General features: G+C 35.4%; 1 long non-coding RNA gene across 1 annotated transcript in view; it reads right to left on the reverse strand.

The window, feature by feature from the left end:
- Positions 1-14,818: 14,818 nt before the first annotated feature.
- Positions 14,819-15,364, reverse strand: part of LOC134672408 (uncharacterized) — a 91,938-nt gene continuing 91,392 nt past the window's right edge. Inside the window, exon 2 of the long non-coding RNA XR_010099340.1 lies at positions 14,819-14,907. This is a non-coding gene — a long non-coding RNA (uncharacterized LOC134672408). The remainder of the gene's footprint in view (positions 14,908-15,364) is intronic.

Raw genomic sequence — 15,364 nt, forward strand, 5'->3', positions numbered from 1 at the left:
AAATCGTACTTTTGCGTGAGTCAGTATTAATAGCGAAGTTATTCATAACTTTTAAACTTCTGTCACTACATTGAGCCATTTTTAAAACATGTTGATTATATAGAACATAATAACAGTTCAAATTGCACATCATTATTACTTGCTCGAAGATTGATATAAAGTACCTATTTATGTTTTTGCTTACTGTTTATCTACCTGATTTTCCTGTTCAGAACGTGTTCACGATTTTAATTTGCTGTCCAACACTATGTTAGGTAAGTACCTAGATGTTATTGCGGCTACGTTCCAACTTAACTATTTATAGCCTTTTGCTTTTTTAAATTCACGTTTTCCTTATTACTTTCAATTAGTTTTTTCTTACTAAATTGTGTGGTGTGGTGAAAAACATTGTGATTCACTCGGTAGCAAAGTTTGTTTGACTTCCATGCCTTGAAACCCTCGCCACGCTCAAGATCATCTTTAAAATCTATCGCTTATAATATAAACAAATAAAACAATATTAGCACGAGGGGTTAAACTACAACTTTGCCCTCTTGAAAAACAAATAACTATTAGGTATACGTAATTACGAGACATATTGGTAAACCATTTTGACAATCGACTTCAATGGTACCTCTTTTCTGTCAACGACACATATTTTCCTGCTTTTAAGCATTCGAATCGGTGGTTAAAGTCTTTTGGTGACCTGCAAACTTCACAGGTATGAGTTCCGATAGCGATATCGATGATATGTAGATGAGCTTTTACATTGCCAGTAATACTCCGCACTGTAGCTGTTGGGAAATTGTGCCATAATAGTCTGCGATTTGTCGTTCAATAGCCTAGCCCAGTAACACGGTGTTACTGGTGTTAGGACCCATCAGGGTGCTTGGCAAATTGTTTCCGGCGACCGATGTAGGCCAGCAAAAGTTTCACTTGGTCCGATGTTTGTGCGTTCTTAATAAAAAGAGGTTACTGATAAACTACAAAATAAATGTGCTAATCGCCACTGTTAGATTGCTTATTGTCTTAGTGACCAAGCACTTTACATGTAGAGAAAAAGTGGGACACATATTATGCCTTAAGTTCTGATTTAGTGCAAATACTAACAATATAAAAACGGGTTAAAATACGTACATATACTTATACCTATAATGAGAGAACATTATAAGAGTTGACTTCTCAGACTAGATGGAGCGATGACCTTCGCAAGGCGGCTGGCAAGAGCTGGATCAGAGTTGCCGCAAATCGTGCTCAATGGCGTGCAATAGGAGAGGCCTATGTCCAGCAGTGGACGAGAGTAGGCTGATGATGATGATAATGATGATTATAAGAGTTTCTTTAGTTCTCTGGATCTGTTCTCTCATAGAGCATCAAAAATATGGTATTATATATTTTTTATTGAGACATTTTAGCCTTAAGCTTGAGTCGGTTTAACCCAAGTATGCACCGATTCGCCAGGTGCCAAATGATGAAATATAAAGGTCTAACTCCTTTGAAAATATTATGACTTAATAGTTATAAGTTATAACAGTGGCGCTGCGACTTTTTTTCACCACAAAGTCGGTGTATTCTCGTAGTAAAGTTTTGCACTAACTAAGAAACAACGTCTAACTATAAGTTAACTACTCGTATTTAAGACGGAAAACACACGGCAAGTTACTCAAAATTTTAATTTAATATCGTATCACGATACTTACTCTTCGATCTATATTTTTCAACTCCATAACTTTTCCCCAGTACAGTTAGGATAAAGTTTAGCCAACTTTATAAGTAAGTACTCGGTATATCCGACATGCAATAATAATAGTTAGTCCAGACCGAATTTCTTGCTAGTTTTTTTGCGATCTCGGCGAGCATTCACCCGACACTTTGGCGATTGACGAACTATAAATATCTGTCTCCGTGCCACAGGCACACCTATGCACGTGCATGGCTGGAGTTTTATATTGGCACAGTTCATTATCAGTAACCTTTATTGCAAAGACATAAGATCTAAAAAGAATCAATCAAGTGTAATGCTGTTAGTACTATCAAAAAGAATAGATAGTATAGTATAGAGGGGTCCTGTCATTGAAAATTTTGTAGTCACAGTACATTTACCGCCATCTATCGACACACGACTAAAACTCAAAATGAAAATGTATAAAATTATCTAAAAAATGTATATAGTATATGCATAAATGATTTTATTATTTTTATATCATTTTGATCCATGTTCATTAACTGATATCTATGTGTTAAAATTGTTAAATATGAAACGGTGTCGTCACGCCATCTAGCCGAGGATAGGTTAAAGGTGAGTGCGGCATCTATCCGAGAATTACTTTTTTTTTTATTTCCGAGGCACGTTTTTTCCTTAGACGTTATTTACCTTATACGAAGTTACATATGTCTTTGGTACTATTTTAGAATGAATATTTGACGTAGCTAATGAAATTGCATTGGAAACGAAACACCTATTTCACTAACGCGAAACTAAAGATGTGCGAGTGAATCGCACTAATAAATTGAATCAAGGCCCTATTAGGTATTGGTAAAGTTTTCCGCATCCTCTTATTTTACCTTAATCACCCTTCCTTCCTTACCTTTCCTTCCTCCTCCTCCTTCTTCCTTTCTTCCTTTAATCACCTCTCCTACAACTCTTGCACTAATGGAGTTTCCTCGTTATTTTACAGCACCGTCCATGTTTCCCTTTAGAATATTGTAACATAATACGATAAGCGCTCGTTTCAATCCTTTGAAGTTTTTACCCGACTACGGCAACGCAAAAGGAGGGTTATGATACTTAAATGTGATTCCTAGAAACGCTAGAAGGCGCTTTAGCCCCTACAGAAATCTAATAGCAATGTCGCTTTTATGGAAGTAAGAATACAAATATCAGGTTCTACACGCAGCATTAGAGCTGAGGGTCTACCGCGAAAACCAAAAATCGCCAATTGCGAGGACCCTTCTCTTTTACTCCAATGAAAACGTAATTAGAGTGACAGAGAAAAATGCCCGCAATATCCGAACTTAGATTTTCGCGCTTATAGCCCTGTTTAAATATGCTGTGCTGCATGGTTTAGCTTGCCGGCTGCTTGCAATGTTTTGGATAATACACGTCTTTTTTTTCTTGGGAACTTTGGCCAAAAATGTGATAATCATTATTAGAACTTGTAGATAGTTAAAGTCTATGTAAAACATACCTACTTTAAGCAGAAGAAATTTTCAAATAATGTAAGTTAAAAATCTATTTGCACGGTTTTATGAAACGTGCTGTACTATTTGCAGTTTAATCGTGATGTTGAAATAAATGAGGACACGTTTTTGCTGTAGGTGTAGGTATCTCTTCATCGGATGCCGCGATGTGACTCTGTGACAAATAAAAAGTTCTAACAGGAAAAATTGGATTATTATCTAAGCGACGCCGCATCGTGGAAAACAAGTTGTACTTGAAAGAATTACGGTCATGATAAACAGAATTAGAGTCTCTCTGTGCGAAAAAAGAAGAGTCGTGGAATGTATGGGGTTCAATACATTCCACGGATCTTCTCTTTCCACACAGACTCTAATAGAAATATCAGGCTTAATGTAAAAAAAACTGTGTTGAAAAAAAACCTACTTACCTACCTAAATTCTATTGGTGGTGGTGGTATTATTTGTATGAAATAAATTAATACCCTACAAATGTATTTTCTCAAACAATTAATGAAATATTGATGTTATGTTCCTTATATAGCTCAATAGTGGGACCGGATTTTTGCACTAAAAGTTTTGATAATTCTAAAGTTGAAAAAGTGATACTTATCTGATATAGGACATATTTTTAAGCATATATGCTATATATGATGAAAAGTTAGAACGAGCGTTAGATATAAATTAGGTATTTATATATTTTTAGTAATGATTTTTTAATATTGAATTAAAGTGCAATGTTTAAGTTCCATTGTTTATAATATGTATGACGCTTTATAATGTAAAATTATTAGAAATTTTTTTAACGTGCTTCTTTGTCAAACTACAATTAGCTTATTATTTTGTCGATATTGAATTAAAGTTTAATAAATCCACAACAACATATCTAAATTTATAAGTTAATAGGCAAGCTAAAAAGCTAGAAGAATAAGATATATGCTTTAGAATTAATATACGTTTTTTGTCCTATAAGATCTAATATTGAATTAGAGTCTGTAAAAATAAGTCTATTACTATAAAATAATATACGCAGCCATATTATGGAAAGTAAGAAATTTCTGTGTGTAGCTTGCATTGTAATAGTAAAATCTAGTTAAAAAGGCGCGAAATTCATACATACGCCGCGCTGGTCTGTCAGTCGCCGGCGCGGCGCTCGAGAGCCTATCATAGCCTACCTATACCTCGCCCCTCGCCCCACCTCCCGCTCAGTAACACTGTCTGTCTTTTCTTATCATTCATTTGTTTGTTTACCGTGCACATAACTATATAAATTAGATGCGGACATTACGTGAAATTAAAATATCTTATTAAGTAAAAATACCTACAGCTGGTCAATCAGATCTTGTCAGTAGAAAGAGGCGGCAAATTTGAAAAATGTAGGCGCGAAGGGATATCGTTCCATAGAAAATTTGAATTTCGCGCCTTTTTTTAGTGACAAGATTTGCTTGACCAGCTATATTTCATTATCTTGACTAATATTGTAATAAAAATGTACAAGATATTCACAACTATTTTTTACTATACATAGTTTGTCAAAGGACTGTCTCATTTCAAACATAGACAGGGAGAATCATCATACTATCTTTGACTTACACTAGTACTAGCACCCAAAAGAAAAGGATGAATATAGTTTTTCGTTTTTATTTACTGACAAACAGGTTTGACCAACTATACCTATTTCTGGTTCCTATTGTCATGTCCTGTCCTATTCAACGTCAATATCATAATATGTATATTATAAACCAACTGATCAATATTACACGGTATACATCCTGAATATACAATAAGGTAAGTGGCCTCACTTACCTTATTGTATATTCCGTGTGGGCCGTATATGCCTATATACAGCCCACCTTAAATTAAAATGTTTTTTTTTTAATAAACAGGATATGAAGTATGAGAAACTCACTCAAATAGGTTTCTCATTTATTTAAGTTTCTTCATTATACCAAAATAGTTATAAAAATATTACGATACTCTTGGAAAATATACCTTTTATAAAAGTCCTATTATGGGCCTTATTGAACACTTTACCAGTGTATTACTTAATCCCGCAAAAAATAATCATTTTGACAGTAGGTAATAACAGATTTTATTGTTTTTAACTTAAGAGTTAGACATATACAAATAACAATATTTGATACTTCATAACAGGAGGATTTATTTATAATAAGTGAAAATAATTATTTTGGGTCTTAATAACTAAAGATATAAAAATTGTCTAGTTTACGCGAAAATAGTAGGTAACTAAACATAAATCTTTATTAGTTACAGTAGTCTCATCTTTTAACATCTGGGGGCACGGCAGTGCCCCCGCCAAGACGAGAAAAGCGCAAGGGCACTATCTACCTTTTCTCGAAGCGCTTTGTCGTTTTTTGGAACCCTCATAACTTGGGGTTGGATTATACCAGATAAACAAAGTTCTCGGACTTATTAAGCATATCAATTGCATAGCTCTTATACTTTAGATTTTATTCATATCTAAAAACTTCGATTTCGTCACTGACTCACTCACTTGATGATCATCAATACCGAGTACTTCCTGAAGTCCTCTAAGAAGCTGAAATTTGGTATGTAAGATAGTTTTAGTACACAAACAACAAATAAATTAAAAAAAAAATTATCCCTAAGGGGATGAAGATGGGGTTTAATTTTGTATGGGAAATCAATAATCGCTGAACCGATTTAGTTGAAATTTGGTATGTAGATAGGTATTGTTATGGGGAAGGATATAGAATAGATTTCAACCTCAAAGTTTACCCTTACGGGGTGAAGGCAGATTTCAACCCCAAAGTTTACCCTTACGGGGTGAAGGGTTTATATGGGGAATCAGTAAGAAGTACATTGTGTAACAGATGCCCCCAGATACTTATTTCAGGATTTTTAATAGTAAATCACCCCCAACCCTTTAAATTAGGGGATGGAAGATTGTCATAAACAACTTACAAAAAGAAGTGAAATCCCATCAAAAACATTTTGATGTAAAATGTTGCCCAAACGAAACCATAAGGCTCGCACTGTCAAAAAGTTATCAGATCTCTTGCCAAGCTTCTAACTCTACAAGCCCTCTAACTTTACTAGCTCTACACCAAAAGTGTGTGGCTTGGCCGTTTCGTTTCTACAAGAACTATTGTATGTAAGTATAATACAAAAACCGCCCAAATGCGAGTCGCACTCGCGTTCCAAGGGTTCTGTACATTACACAATTTTTAACAATATATTTTTTTTAGAGAAAAGTGAATAAAATGTCTTTAAAAAACCCGTAGGTATCGGAAAACTAGGTACTTAAGTCCGACTCACGCTTGACTGCACATTTCTAATAGGTTTTCCTGTCATCTATAGGAAGAGAGCTAATATGTGTATTTTTTTCATAATTTTAGACCCAGTAGTTTCGGAGATAAGGGGGGGGGGGAATGGTCATTTTTTGCGTATTTTCTTAAATAACTTCTAAACTATTTATTTTAAAATTATGAAAAAATATATCTGAGATTCTTACAATGAGCCCCTTCGTTTGATATATATATATATATATATATTTTTTATTTATTGAACAATAAGCTAAATAAAGTACATTATTATTACAAGACCCATAGTGGGCAAAACCTTGAGGAGGTTTGTATGCCGATGGGGAGTTCGAGAAAATAACATGACAATATACATATCTATCTTTTACTAATTAAAATTCTAACAAAATTCTCTTATATTAATTCATATTCTAATTCTCTTATATTAATTATAACAAGATATAGTTTTTTTTTATTCTATTTATCATTCATCTCAAAAGTGACCCCTTTATTTGAATTTCTATTATTTACTTTACATGTATGTCCTTGGGCTATAGACTTACATGTGTATACCAAATTTCAACTTATTGGTGCAGTAGTTGCGGAGCAAATAGGCTGTGACAGACGGACAGCCAGACACACGAGTGATCCTATAAGGGTTCAGTATTTTTCCTTTTGAGGTACGGAACCCTAAAAATAATGAATTTAATAAATTTTTCACCTTATGCCCATGTGGCGGTAGCGAAACAGCCAAGCCACATATTTTGACTAAGGTGTAGAGTTAGTGAAGTTAGGGCTTGTAGAGTTTGAAGCTTGGCTCGACAAGAGATCTGACAACTTTTTGACAGTGCGAGTCTTATGGTTTCGTCTTAGCAACAAAATTTACATGAAAATGTGTTTGGTGGGATATTTTTTTACAGTATAAATATTTATTCGTAACAGTAAGTATTATCTTTTAACATAATTTTTACAGTACATCTGGTGCTACATTACGACCGGTGCTATAATAAGCACGTTAAAACACTCCCTTTGACCGTGTTTCAAAATTCGTCACTCGTTGCATAATATCTATTTTTCGCAATTCTAGATTCCGCAATTCAAGAAAAGAAAACTAACGAAGAGGTTTTACGCATACGAGGGCCACACTGAAAGTTTTGCGTAACTTTTGAATAAAATCATTTATAACCATAATAATACATTTATTGCTTCTCAAAATGTTTCCCTTTACATTCTATGCACATATTCACTCGCTCGGACCATTTTTGGAAGCATGAGGCCCAATCACTTGACTGCATGTTTTCGACGTGGTGATGAAACGTAGTAACTGCCTTATCCGGGGTCTTAAATGTCAAACCCCAAATTAAATCCTTAATTTTGGGAAATAGATAGAAGTCACAGGGTGCAATGTCTGGATTATAATCCGTATAAGAGACATTTTCCACGTTTTCGTAATTAAAAAATGTTTTTGCCTTTATTGCGGTATCGGTGGACGCATTATTATGACGCAGGAGGATGCGGCTTCTCGGTCGTCTCTCGCGGTCTTTTTCAATGACTGCGGGCACACAAATGGTAGTGTACTACTCAGTATTTAACGTTCTTTTATTATTTAAAAGTACGGTACAAAAAAGTCGCGTTTAAAAAAAACAGACGATCAAAATGTTTGGCAACGCTTTTGGCTTGTTAAACTTCTATGGGCCTCCTGTCACCTTCGAAAGACCCATTGACTGGACTAATGCCTTTTTTCCGGATCGTAGCAGTAAATCCAGGTTTCATCTCCTCTAACGATGTTATATACAGCATTTGAACTTTCTTGCTTATACTTACGCAGCATTTCTCGGCACCAGTCAAAAAGTACCTGTTTTTGGACTGAAGTTAATTCGTGAAGAATCCAAAGACAACAAGGCTTCCCGACTTCTAAATATTCTTGTAAAATCTTTTGTATTTGTCTCATACCTATCCCTAATTGTCCTCAAATTTCGTCATAGGTGATTCGTGGGTTTTCTTCAATGAGTCGTCTCACAGTAGCCACGTTTCCTTGAATGATCGCCGTGGACGGTCGACCTTCACGAAAATCATTATCTAGAATAATACTGTCTCTACTAAATTCACCATACCAACGCCTCACGATGCTCAGATGTGGTGCTTCAATTCCAAAAGCATTTTGAAGGCAAGCACTACACTCTTGCGGAGTAAGCGAACTTTTAAAATCATAACAAAATCATAGCTCTAAAAATATTTTCGCGTTAAAGCCACGTTCAACGCACTGACTTACTTTGACAAGCCATTAAAAACAAAAGACGATCGATTTGTCGCCAACATTTGTCACATTCCATAATCAAAAGCCTGTATTTTTTTAAAAATATACAATTCATAATTTAAATATTTACCAGTGGCCAGTAGTGCAAAACATTCAGTGTGGCCTATGTAGTAGGAGAGAGGAGGAGTTTGTTAAGAACTATAGACAATAGAAGAGGAAGGATGCTTGGGCACCTGATACGACACGACGAATTTATGAAAAATATCATAGAAGGGAAAGTTGAAGCAAACAGGAAGAGGGGAAGACCAAGGAGAGCGTACATGGATCAAATAAAGGAAAAGATCAACGTCGTGTCGTATCGGGCTGTCAAAGAGAAGGCGGAGGACCGCCAAACATGGAAATTGCTCCACCGACAAGAGTCATACTCTTAAATATATGATGATGATCGTAAATACCTACCTATGTATTAACAAAAAAAAGTCACTTGTAATTAGTTACTGCCTTTAAAAAGTATAAGTGCCTCAATGTTATTAGACTTTTTGATTCTTTAAAACGTCTTTAGGTCAATAAAGCAAGTGAAAAATTATTAGAGTTAGACCAAGAAAAGTCTGCAGCAATTTTGACAGCCCACGCAGTGCAAGTGTTATTTATAAGTCATAATTTCATAGAAGTTTCTTCAAATCGACCTTATTAATTAGAGATTAAAAATATTGAAAATTATCTTAAAATATTTTAATCTAATATTTCATCTCATACGTTCAATAAGGCCCGGGACTAGACCATTTTACCTGCACTGACAGTGGGCCTTCTTAGCAACAAGTACAAATTCAGAATAATTGGGAATAATAGGGAGCAACTGCTATTTTTGAATGCTGGGCCTTGTTACCCGCCGGGCCTCATATGCCTGCACCTCACCTACCTTATTTATTTGTTTTACAAGGGGAAAAGTTGTTGATTAACCGCTCGTGCTAATATTGATACCCAAACAAGGGAAACATTTTTTTTTATTAAATAGGAGGCAAACGAGCAGACGGATCATCTGGTGGTTAGCGATTACCGCCGCTCATGGACACCCGCAACACCAGAAGGGTTGCAAGCGCGTTGCCGACCTTTAAGATGGGGGTCTTTGAAGGTTTGAAGGTCGTATCGGACAGTTCATTCCACAGTTTGGCTGTGCGAGGCAGGAAGCACATTCACAAATTCAAACATTCTAAAATTGAACCACGACCGTAGCGAGTGGTTCGTAAAGTTGAACCTTGAGCGTAGTGAAGGTTTTAAGGGACGAAGGTTAAATAAAATTTTCACCACATCAGCTCGTAAAGGCCCTCTTGATTGTTCGTAACGGATAAGAAAAGTGGCATTTAATTTGATGCAAATTTTGAGTTGTTACCGTAGGTAAATTGGATCAGTTGGTTGGTAATATTGACTTTAAAATGATAAATATTGAATAACATCAGTTTGAAATTGATTTTATGATAAAGTAAATATTATCGGAGATGATCGCTCTTAAAAAATATATGTCGCTAGTCATTTATAACCTAAAAGCGCCAAATTACGCAAAATTATATTGAAATGACACCTGTGTATTGAATTTGAAGAATACTTCAAATAATTTTCAAATGTATCTATTATTTCTATACTTAACACGATAACGAATTCTACGTAAACGAAACCGCCGGCAATCCCTAGTACATATAGAAATAAATAAGGGAAGGTAAGTTTCCATTAGTGTACTGTGTAAAATAACTATTTACCATTGATAATAATTTTATAAACGCTTTGCGTATTTTTAAGGGCACCGCGCTAACCGCTAGCCCGCGACCGTCGATCGCTGCCTCCTGCCACGGCGCAAGCCCGGCGCGCGCAAACGCCGCGCGTTTGAAATGTAACTTAATATAAGCTCGGAATGCATACTTACGTATCAGTATTTAGTGTCGCCGTGATTTTATATTTCTAATCTTTTGTGTGAGAAGTAAGATCTTTATTATGACCGTGTAATATTAACTCTACAAACTTTAATTCAATATTGGCTATACTGCTTAACGAGAAATCAATATCTAGACAAGCACATTGTCTACATTTCTAACTTTTTACATGTATACTAAGTTGATAGATAATATCGTAATTTTGCAATATCAGCTACTCTAATTCTGTATTTACATAATAATTCCTGTTTTTACGTTCACCAGAAAGCAGCTGTTCCAGATTTCTAAAAACCGAATATTGTGAATAAATTAAAGTGTTATTGAATATGTTAAAGTTTTTTGTAACTTTAATTTTATATTTACATAGTTATTTAGCAAAAATTGAAAATTTAAATATGGCCGAACGCTCCACCTAAAATTTTCTAACTTTTTACATGAATGTTATTTAACATGCTTACAATAACATATCAAAAAAGAAAAAACTTTAATGTTATCAAAACCCATTTTTGTGCCACCGCTGGTCTATATAATAGGCTGCGAAGTATGACGTTTCAGGTGCGGCTAGGGCAAAAGGTCGTTAATGGAATTTCATACAAATCTTGCAGGCCTAGGCCGGCAAAGTCCTCTTTTTTAATTTTCATTTCACAGATATTTGTGACACAGCATCGTGGCATTCATCCATTAAAAAAAACTAGAGGCAGTATTTGCTTTATGGTTCGTAATGACACTCTGCCACTACGCCTATAAAAAAAACAAAAAACAATGTTTTCTATAATTTGTAGTTTTATTTGTATAAAATCAACATGAACTTAATAAATAATACATTATTAACCAAATTCTATAATTTTAAGTTGTAAATTTAACTACACAAATAAAAACATTTAAAATATTTAATCTAAACGTTAGCGGTAAAAAGGTCTACTCAAACACGCGTAGTTATTTTTTTTAAATTGTTATGGAGGTAAAGTTGAAAAATGTTCATTCAGTTTTATTGGATTTATGGTGCGTTGTTGACTTTTTTACTTTAATATGAGTTCCGCCGAAATAATGAAATTAATATTAATTGTAATCGTAGGTGTTGGAATTGGCAGCGTAAGTAGAATTGATTTTAAATAACTTGCTGCCTCTGCCGCCAAGTCGACGAAGTATGTATATGGTTGCTTATGGCAATTTTATTATTTGAGAAACTAAGAAAAATGGCTTACAGTTTATTAGAAACAGTTTTGTGGCATATTTTAAATGAATGTAACTACAAATTCGTCAACACTGTGGAAATTATACTTATTTACTCCATGCATAAAGCAACGATGTATGTGAAACATGATATCAACATGAAAGACTATGTAAACTTATGTGACGAAAACGACAGTCAGACGGATACAAGGCGAAAAAATCAAAGATACATGAAAATATACGGGTAGTAAAAATACACGACTCGTGTAAAACATACGCGTGATAATGATATATGTACGTGTTGGTTATATTTTGGGTGTAGTTTACTTTTAGTTTTTACTATAAATAAAACTTGGGTTTCGTGGATTTTTTATTTTATTTATTTCATTACATGTTTGAGAAAAGCACTATACATACCTCGGCGGGAAATGGGGTTGCCCGCGCTCAGACCTATCCGGCCTCGCTTCGCTCGGCCGTCTATATGTCTTCGGCCGGCAACCCCTTTCGTCCCGGCCTCTGTAGTAATGTACTATTACTGGTACTAAAGATAGATGAAACATATCTGCCTTTAAGCATTATAAGAAATCCTCAAACAGCCTCATTGTCACCTAAAAATGCCTGTCCTAAAAATTCCGTTTAAGGAAAAAAAATACAAAAGGATGATGTATCCAATTGATGTATAAGGGTGGTATTTTTTCCTTATACTTATTTAATACCTACTTAATGTGCCCTTTTAAGGGTTATGGATTCAAAAATAGCTTATCTATGGGTAATAAGCGCCCAATAAACCCCGATCGAGCGAGATTCGAACGCGCGCATTGGGGTTCCGTACAATAATTTATTTATTTATAGTTTTGTTTCTTTTCTTGTTAGCTTCAAAAAAAAATTTTCATAATTTCAAAATTCGTTTATTAGGGTTCCGTACCTCAAAAGGAAAAAACGGAACCCTTATAGGATCACTCGTGCGTCTGTCTGTCTGTCTGTCCGTCTGTCACAGCCTATTTTCTCCGAAACTACTGGACCAATTAAGTTGAAATTTGGTACACATATGTAAGTTTGTGACCCAAAGACGGACATGTAACGTAAATAAATGAATTTTAAACGTGGGGGCCACTTTTGGGGGGTAAATGAGAAAATGAAAAAATAAAGTTTTTCAAACTATATCGTGTTACATATCAAATGAAAGAGCTCATTGTGAGAATCTCAAATATATTTTTTTTATAATTTTAGAATAAACAGTTTAGAAGTATTATCAAACTGCACAACGGGACTTAATCGCGTATTTAAGTTTTAAGATTTACCTCCGACGTTTCGAGGACGGCGTTGTCCCCGTGGTCTCGGAGAAGGAATTCAATTAATGTGGAATCGCAGCGATTTGATTGTGTTCACTTTAGGCATTTATTTTGGCAGAGTTCAATCAGCAATGCCAGTCATCATCATCATCATATCAGCCTTTTATCGTCCACTGCTGAGCATAGGCCTCTTATCTCTTCGAGTAGGTACGCCACTTATCCCGTCCCGAGCCAATCTCATCCAGAAGTGACGCCAGGCACTCTTTTCGTCTGTAAGCGGCCACCATTCCGATAACATTGCCAGAGTAGTTATACCATATTATAATATGTATAGTAAAAATGTGCTAAACAAATAATTATTTTATGCATTTGATTTACTACACTTTTGTAATAGGTAATTTTAAAGTTAAAATTACAAATAGCAGACGATTGGGCGACAGGCGTAATTAGGTGATGAACTGACTGCATTTTGTTTGTTACCTAAGTAGAAAATCAAGTGGATTCAAACCATTAATAGTTAGGGAGGCGAGGTAGCTAAATGGCGTAATTCAACGGCGCCGTCGAGACCTATCAAAATCGAAAGATAAAATAATTTCGAAAAGAAAAGCTCGTATGGCAAAAACCATTTTAGCGGTGGGTTTGGCGTGTACGGTTTTTCAAAAATGTTAAAAAAAACAGTTACTTGGGCATTCTCGAGCGCGTCAGATATTCATACTACGTATGCCCCGAGTGCCTCTGATAACAACGGTATACTAATCTGCCGGTTTGCGTGGTGGGGGTAGGCATATAAAGTAGTCAAAAATGCAAAAAAAATAAATTTACTCGAGCGCGTCAGATTTTCGGAAGGGGTGTTAAGTAGGCCCCAAGGAAGCTTCCTTTAAAAAAACTGACGATTTCGGCGTGACGATAAGTTACGATGAATTTTTGAAAATGCAAAAAAATAAAGTTTTTTTGAAATACTCGAGCGCGTCAGATTTTCATAGGGGAGGTTTATCTCGGTATCCTGAAAGCATATTTTTTTAATCTGACAAAAATGTTGGTGGGTTCTCTTAATCTGACCGAAAAAGGTTTTTTGGTTTCTTTTTTTCCTTTCTTTCTCCTTGATAAAGTAGTAGACATCGGCCGACGGATTGCTACTCTTAAATGGGCCTGGGCCGGGCACATATGTCGCAGAGATGATATGAGATGGAGCAAGCGTGTCCTAGCGTGGAGGCCTCGTTCAAAAAGACCAGATCACAGACCTCCAACAAGATGGGAGGACGACATTAAAAAGATTGCAGGCCCGCTCTGGAGGAGAGAAGCAGCAAATAGGGCTGCTTGGAGGAGATTTGGAGAGGCGTATGCCCAACAGTGGGCGCATACTCGCTGAGGAAGAGAAGAAGAAGAAGAAGAAACATATATATATATATATATATTAGGGTGTACCGAAAATTAATTCCCTTCTACCGCTTCTTTCCCCACCATCAATGTTGCGAAATAAAGGAAAAATACTGGTAGGACGGCATATTTCCGCGAAGCGCTCAGTCTGTATTACATGTTTATGGCAAATTCCTCTTTTTTGCTTCAATTCTTCACTTCGTTTTGCTTACGGTACGTCCAAAAAACAATTTGAGGATCAACAGGCTATTGAATAATATACATACATGAAACTGTACATGTTAATAATACTTTTGTATACAGATACGCGTAACTTTTTCCGAGTCCACGAAAATTGTCGAGAAGCTTTAGAAAAAAAAATTTTGAGATATAATAAAAGTCACATAATTTAATCATCGTTATTTCATATAAATTTTTTTAACACCCTCAGTTTTCGAGATATACTCAAAAAACCGGGAGTTTGAGTTTTTATGATGCTTCAAGTCAAAAAGTTTTAACTTTGGACAAAAATGTAAAGAGACCTTTTTTGTGTAAAATAAAATTACCTTTTTTGTTTATTTAAACTTTTTTTTGTAAAATGTATCGTTCGCGACTTATATGCCGCAACGCGTTCTTAGGAAGACGAAATGGCTCCTCCACACTTCCGGTCATGCGGAAACCGGCAGATTTTGTATTTTTAGTAAGTTTTAGATTATATTCTTCAAAATAAAAAAAATAAAAATCGCGCTCGAGAATGCCGGATTAACGTTTTTTTTTTACAAGTTCGCGACCCTATAACTCGGCGGCGTCAAGGACTTATCGTCAGATTAGTTAAATTTAGTCTTTAAACACTAAAATCAACCCCCAATATCTTAATCTGACGCGCTCGAGTATTTCAGACTATCCATTTTTTTTTACTAA

Source organism: Cydia fagiglandana, chromosome 17 (genome assembly GCF_963556715.1).
Source record: "Cydia fagiglandana chromosome 17, ilCydFagi1.1, whole genome shotgun sequence".
NCBI lineage: Eukaryota > Metazoa > Arthropoda > Insecta > Lepidoptera > Tortricidae > Cydia > Cydia fagiglandana.